Raw genomic sequence first — 6,886 nt, 5'->3', positions numbered from 1 at the left:
TTCTGCCTGCATTTGGTACCCAAGGCCAGCAGGTGAGGAACTGGGTTTCTAGAATGGCCCATGTGCACCCACAGGCCCCTGTCACATCCTTGCTCCACGGACTGACTTACTGAGATTTCACAAGGTTTCCTCCTCACTTATCCCTCCCTAACCAACGCCAGCACGTGAACATGCACAGACATACATACACAAGGACACACACGTATAAAGACCCACACAGACACACCTATTTACACAGAGACACACGCAGACACACAGATATACACCCAGACACACACACACACAAACACACACACACACACATACGAGTATTACAAAATGCCAGTTCTTAAGAGAGCTGGGGAAAGCCAGGTCCATCCCAGGCATGTTGTGAGGACCAAATGAGGTAATATTGGTAAAAGTGCTTAGGCCAGCGTCTGGCACAGAGTAGGGACTTGGGAAATCCTCAGTTCTCTTCCCTCCAGTACCTAGTTGCTACAGGGCTGGCCTGGAAACAGTCCCCAATCCAAGGCCTTCCTCTGACACACGGACTGTGAGGTCACTCTGCCCCCCAGGCCCTGGCAGGGAGCTCACTCCTCATAGCTACAAATACACGCACTTGCTGGGCTCACCTCATCTCTGGAGGCAACCTCCCTGTGGGCGGCTCCACACACATCCCCCACTCCAAGAAAAAGTAAAATATGCACAACAACATGAAAAGAGAAGAGAGAGAACAGGTCAGGGCTTTTACAAAAGGAAAAAAATTTCAGGATACTGAGACAGCAACCCCAACCACACGGTGACAGTCACTGGTCAGTTCTATCCACATGTGACCAGCTGCTGTACCTCAGTTAGAGCAGGGGGGTTCTTCCTTAGTGCAGAAGTTGAAGATGAAGTCAGTTGCAGGATGGTTCTCCCCCTCCCCCAACGCCCTTTAGACTCTAGAACATTTGAGACTATAATGAGGACCATGATAACATCACCCATGTAGCCAAATTCTCCCAATTCTAGATCCACAGCAAAGAACCCCCTGCTGGGCTATGAAGAAAGAATACCTCCCCTGGTGGAGGGGACGGTCTCCTTTCATCCCTGCCTCAGTCCCAAGAGGTCTGTCTTTTTTGGCTTGAGGTGAACTCCAAGGTAGAGGAGGGTGAATCAGCTTGTCCTCATGATGATGAAGAGAAAGCATATCACTAGGGGCATATGAAATTAAGGCCCATTTGCTGATTTCGTAGGTGTGACAAACTCCCGTGTGGAAACTGCCTCCTGTGACGGAGATCAACTGATCCTCTCAGACAATGGCCTGGAGACACTGAGGGTAAGTGACTTGCCCACGATCACACAGCCAGCACGTGTCAGAGAAGGAAATGAACCCAGATGTTCCTGTTTCCAAGGCCAGCCCTGTGTTCACTTCACCAGGCTGCCACCCTAGGACAGCAGACAGTGGGACAGCAAGGAGAGACAGCCAACCACAGGGATCACCTCTGCACTGCCTCAGCTGACATACAGGGCCCTGGAGGAAGGAGCCAGCCCTCCTACAGGTACAGAGGTAGTCATAAGCAGTTATGGGAGGGAGGGAAAGACACCGAAAAGGAGGAACCAGAGTGGGATGGTGAGGTTAAGCTGTGTCCAGTGCCTGACTGGGAGCAGCTGGGAAGGCAGGAGAATCAAGGAGGCTGGGATAAAATAGAGGAGGTGGGCAGAAGGCTTCAGTAGAGCCTGTGCTGCTCAAGAGGCATGGAGACCTCAGTGTCTCTTCAAGGATGATTTTTAAGGGGTCCAGTGGAATTTTTGAACTGGACAGTAGGCTCAAATGATGTAGAATGGGATCCAGGGTTAGATGTGCTGGGAGAAATGGAACACACGTCCCATTTCTGTCTGATCATCACGTAGTGCTGAGTGGGATGGTGGGGCCCAGCACAGATCCGAAACCGGGCAAGAGACGATGAATGCTCATCACACGGAGCTCACTCTTTCAGGGGTGGCGCCCAAGGTCCTGATGGATGTGGAGACATGATGGTTTCAAAGTGGAAAAGAACTGAAACCAGGCATGGTAAGGAGCATTCATCAAAGCCGAGGGTCAGGGCTGGGAACAGGGTCAGCCCCAGACTCAAAAACCCTGATTCAAAACCCATCTCCCCATACAGGAGGCTTCCCTACCCTGCATCTGCTCCGACCCTCGGCAAAGCTGCCCTCCCACCAGGTGTCCACTCCCAGACCTGTGAACTAGAGCAAAAAGGCGCCTCCCTCTCATGTTAGAAGATTCCAGAGCCCTGGGTTCTGGTGAGACTTCTGCAACGAACTGTCACTGGTCCTGCCTCTGGGCCTCGGTGTCTTCCCCTGGAAATGGGGGGCTTTGGGCTAGATGGGATCTAAAGGGCTCTCTGGCTCTGAGAGCCTGGGATTCCATCCGTGGCTGAGGCTCTGTTAGGAGATGGAGTGAGAGAATGCAGACAGGATGAAGTCAAGGGCAGGAAGGCACAGGAACCACTTGGGTTTTCTTCCTTCCATAGTCACTTTCCTAACACTCAACTCACCCAATTGCTTTCCCTTCTAGATCCTGGAAGAAGCGAGGTGCGAGAGTTGGGTGGATGAGAAAAATCATTCCTTGGGAAAATGACTCCAAAGTGAAGGTCTACTGAAAGTACGTTAGTCAATTCATCTCTGTCTGTGCAGAGGGCACAATTACGTGGCTAAAGGGAAGGTAACTTGGTGAGGTAGAAAGGGGAAGGGTGGAATTAGGCCACAGGGCATTGGGATTTGATTCCCACTTTTACCGCTAAACTGCATGTGACTTGGGGCAAGTTACTCCCCTGTTCATGCCTCACGTTGTCCATTTGGAGAGTGAAGGATGCAGAGGCAGAGTAAGATACTGGATAAAGCTAGATTCTTAGAATCGAGAGAAGATCTGGATGCAAAATTGTGCCTCTGACTTTGGGCAAGGGATTTATTTAACCTCTCACGTCCGCCAAGCTACTCTCTCAGTATTGTAATAACTGTAGTACTGCAGATCTACATAGGCTGAGGGATGAAATAGATGGAGGGATGAAATCCTAGGTTTGACCCCTCCTCTGCTTTCAAAGAAAGAGCCCCCTCGTAAGAGAGTGGGACTCCAAGACGCTCCTAAGATTTATTTTATTCCAATCCAATAATCCTAAAGGATCCTGGTTTTCATTGTACAGAGGAGGAAACGGAGCCAGAAGGGCGAACGTGTAGATTACACGGATACTACTTCAGGGGCATAGTCATCATTCGAATACAGATTCTCTGACTCCCAGGCTAGCACCCTGTTGCTAAGGGCAACATCACTGTTTCCAAGGTCTGTGGAACAATCACTCCAAGTGTGACATCAGAGGGGGAAGGACAAGGGAGAGAATGAGGGGAGAAGAAGAGGGTGAGAGAGGAGGAAGAAAAGGGGAAGGGAAAGAAATAGAAAGCTTGAGGGAAGAGACTGGGAAGGAGGGGATCACAGGAACCCATATTTAGATGTTGCCGTGGCCCCAGAGGCCCCCTGAGTCAACCCTCTCATTGACGAAAGCTCAGGGAATTGCTTGGGGTCACCCAGGTGGTAAAGGGAAAAGATGAGATTTGATCTGAGTTCTTCTCATTCACAAGGCTCTGCTCTTTCTTTTCCAGGAGTCTGCATCTGCTGAGATCTTAGAAGGAAAGAGAGGAGACAAGGTGACCAGAAAGTGTGGGGAAGAGGAAGAGGAGGCATGGTGGCGTGGGCAAGGGAAGAGAAATGAAGGGAGAGGAAGGTAAAGGGGAGGACCGTGTGGGTGATGGAAAGGGGTGGGAGAGATAAGAGGGAGGAAATGCTGGAGAGAGGAGAAGAAGGGATCATTTAGAAGTGGAAGGGAACTTACAGACCACGTCGTCCATCCACCTCATTTGATAGAGCATTCAAGCTAACAAAGTGAAGAGACTTGCCGAGACACTCAGACCAAGAATGCAGGACATCATTGGAATCCGGGTCGTCTGACACCCGAGTCTCTCCCCTGACAGCCTGGGGTTTGGGGAGAGAAGGAAAGGGTGGGGCCAGTGAGATGGAAGGAAGCAGGAGAGGGGAGATGATCATAGCATCAGACATTTAGAGCTGGAAGGGATGTAAGGAACCAAGTACCCCAATCCCTTCTAAATAGAGAAGATGCCAGTGAACCCCATGAAAATGACACCACTTTCTCAAGGAGACACAGGTAATAAGGTGGGATTTGAACTCTGTGTTCCCTGACTTCAGGGCCACTGACCTTTCCAGTAGAGGATTCAACCTTCCCTGATGCCTGATGAAGGTGGAGGTGGAGGAAGGAGGAGGAAACAGTGGAAAGAGGTGAGATTGGTGAATAAGAAAACAATTAAAAGTCAGGGAAGGGGAAGAGAGATTGGAGTACATCAAGGAAAAAAAAGGAAAGGGTGGGGAGGAAAGGATGAAGAGGAAAGGAAAGAGAAAGAAAGGGTGGGAGAACAGAGCAAAGGATTACAGGAAAGTTGAGACATGGGAAGCAGAGAAGGAATAGGAGGGGAGACGAAGAAAATACGAGGGAGGTGAGAACAGAGTGTGGCAAAAAGTACAGAAAGAGGAAGGGGCAAAAAGGAAGAAGTGTACATGGAGAAGAGGCTGTGTTGGGAGAAGGTGGGGAAGGGGAGAAAGGATAAAGGAGGGGGAGGAGGCTGGACAGCTCCGTGCCTTAGCTGGGGGCTGGGTCCTGCTGTGAGCTCCAGGTCAGTTTCCCTTCCTGGAGTGGTCCAGCAGCAGGGGAACACAGGTGTCCCCCACCCACTGCACATAAACAAAGAGAAGTGCTTCTTCAAAGAGTTGCACTGCAGCACCTACCTTTCACAGCGGTGAGGATCAAATGAAGTCGTGTTTGGAAAAGTGTTAAAGTGCATGATGCCTGGCGCAGAGCACACCCTTAAGAAACCTGTATCCCCTTCCCTTCTGAGGAGCGTAGTAGCTGGAGGGCTGGCCTTGCAGTCAGGCGGACTTGGGTCCCTGAACTGCCTCTTGAACATACTGGTTGTGCCAACATGGGCAAGTCTCTTCCCCTGTGAACACCCCAGGCACTGAGCTCACTCTTCCAGACTAGAAATTAGAGAGCATAACTGCTTGTCAGCATTTCTGCGAACTTATATGTGGTGGTGGTGGTGGGGAGCTCCCTAGACTGGTGACATTTTTAAAAGCCCACACGTACCTCCTCTTCTCCCATTAAAATAAGTAACGGAAACAATATGAAAAATTAAAATAGATAGGTGAGTTGTTTTCCAAGTTAACTAATGACAAGGTGGGAAATACCAGTCTTGAACTAATACCACATGTGGCTCAGTCCAATTCACAGGCTAGAATTGGTCCCTCCTTTTAAAAACTGCCTTGAAATCGCTCCAAAGTTGCACTTGAACTCACTCTCTCCCTTTCTTGAGGTTTTACCTTCAGCCCTAGGACTATGGGAAATCCTAATCAGGCATATTCCAGGGTTACTAATGAGCCTAATTGTCCCAATTTGAGTTCCCCAACAGAGAGCCCCAGCCCAAGCTATGGGGGAGGACAACCCTGAGAGCTAAAAGGGGCTGCCATCTTTCATCCCTCCATCTGTCTTCTTTGGTTTAGGACAGTCTGAATTCCACGTAACAGGAGGCTGAAGGAGGTTCTCCAGCAAAAAATAATGATGAAGACAGCCTTAGGAGGACTAAGCATTTGAAAATTGAGGTAAATTTTCTGGTTTCCTTGGTGTGATTAATTCACCTTACCGAAATTTCCTCTTCCGATGGAGATCAACTGATCCTCTTAGAGAACTGCTTGGGGACACAGAGGTTTATAGTCATGATCATTCAGCCAGCATGTATGAGAGTTAGGACATGAACCCAGATCTTTCTTTCCCAAAGCCAACCCTCTGTATTCTCTTTACCAGGCTGTCACCAAAGACAGTGTGTACTGGAACACCAAGGATGGACAGCAAACCTCAGGGCTCACCTCTGCATCCCCTCAGCTGAGCTACAAGACCCTGGGGGAGGGATCCAGCTCTATGTCAAGTGCAGTTGTCATCATGAGCATATATGGGGTGGGAGAGGACAGGAGAGGGACAGCAAAGAGGAAGGAGGGAGAAAGAAGGGATGATCAAGTGCAGCTGGGTCAAAGGACGGGCTGGCATCCTCTGGGAAGGCAGGAGAATCAGGGAAAGAGAAAAGGGGGTATAAGGTCAGGTGAGAGCAGGGCTTGAGAAAGGGGGAAGAAAGGGGAGGGGGGGCAGAGAGGAAAGGACACGAGATAGGGGTGGGGAAGAGTCGATCGCAGGATCCTAAAGTGAAATCTGTAAGGGCCCACTGTGTCCAGGTAAGCCAAAAGCCGTGAAACTGAAGGAAACGTCAGTGACTTGTCTGAGGTTACAAAGGTTATAACTCCAAGATGCTATTAAATTTCAGGTCCTCTGATTCCCAGTCCTCTCATGGAGCCTGCCTCCTGCGGCTACTTAGAGGTAAAGGGGCAGAGGGTTCAGTAAAGAGCTGGACATTTTAGGAGGAGGATGACGGTAGGCTGGGGTAGTAGACCTGAGAGAAGATGAGGAAGGAAAGGAGAGGAAAGGGCAGGGCGTGGAAGAGGGGAGAGGGGAGGGAGGAAGTGGGGAAAAGGGAAGGTCCGGGAAGGGGGTACATTTAGAGCTGGCAGGGATCTCAGGGACCATGCAGTCACTCTCAATTTATAGAAGTTGGGGGTAAAGGCCAGCAAAGTTAGGCGATTTACTCTGGGTCACAGTGGGAGTAAGATCCAAGCTGAGGATGTGCATCCAGGTCCTCTGACTTCTGAGCCACTGTTCTAAAGGACTCTGCTTCCTCTGATGGCGTGGGGTGGGGGAGAGGGGTAGGAAGGAGACAAAAAGGAGGGGGTGGAGTGAGAAGGAAAGGGGGTGCGAGGAGG

General features: G+C 50.2%; 1 long non-coding RNA gene across 1 annotated transcript; it reads left to right on the top strand.

Moving 5' to 3' along the window:
- Positions 1–2,581: 2,581 nt before the first annotated feature.
- LOC140516059 (uncharacterized) lies at positions 2,582–6,375 on the top strand. Its single transcript, XR_011971254.1, has 6 exons — positions 2,582–2,623; positions 3,162–3,298; positions 3,616–3,737; positions 4,217–4,306; positions 5,582–5,680; positions 5,883–6,375. It is a non-coding gene; the product is annotated as an uncharacterized lncRNA (long non-coding RNA).
- The last annotated feature ends 511 nt before the right edge of the window (positions 6,376–6,886 follow it).

Source organism: Notamacropus eugenii, chromosome X (genome assembly GCF_028372415.1).
Source record: "Notamacropus eugenii isolate mMacEug1 chromosome X, mMacEug1.pri_v2, whole genome shotgun sequence".
Taxonomy (NCBI): Eukaryota; Metazoa; Chordata; class Mammalia; order Diprotodontia; family Macropodidae; genus Notamacropus; species Notamacropus eugenii.
Note: the sequence above shows the minus strand (reverse complement) of the source record. Positions and strands in the feature narration are given on the sequence as shown.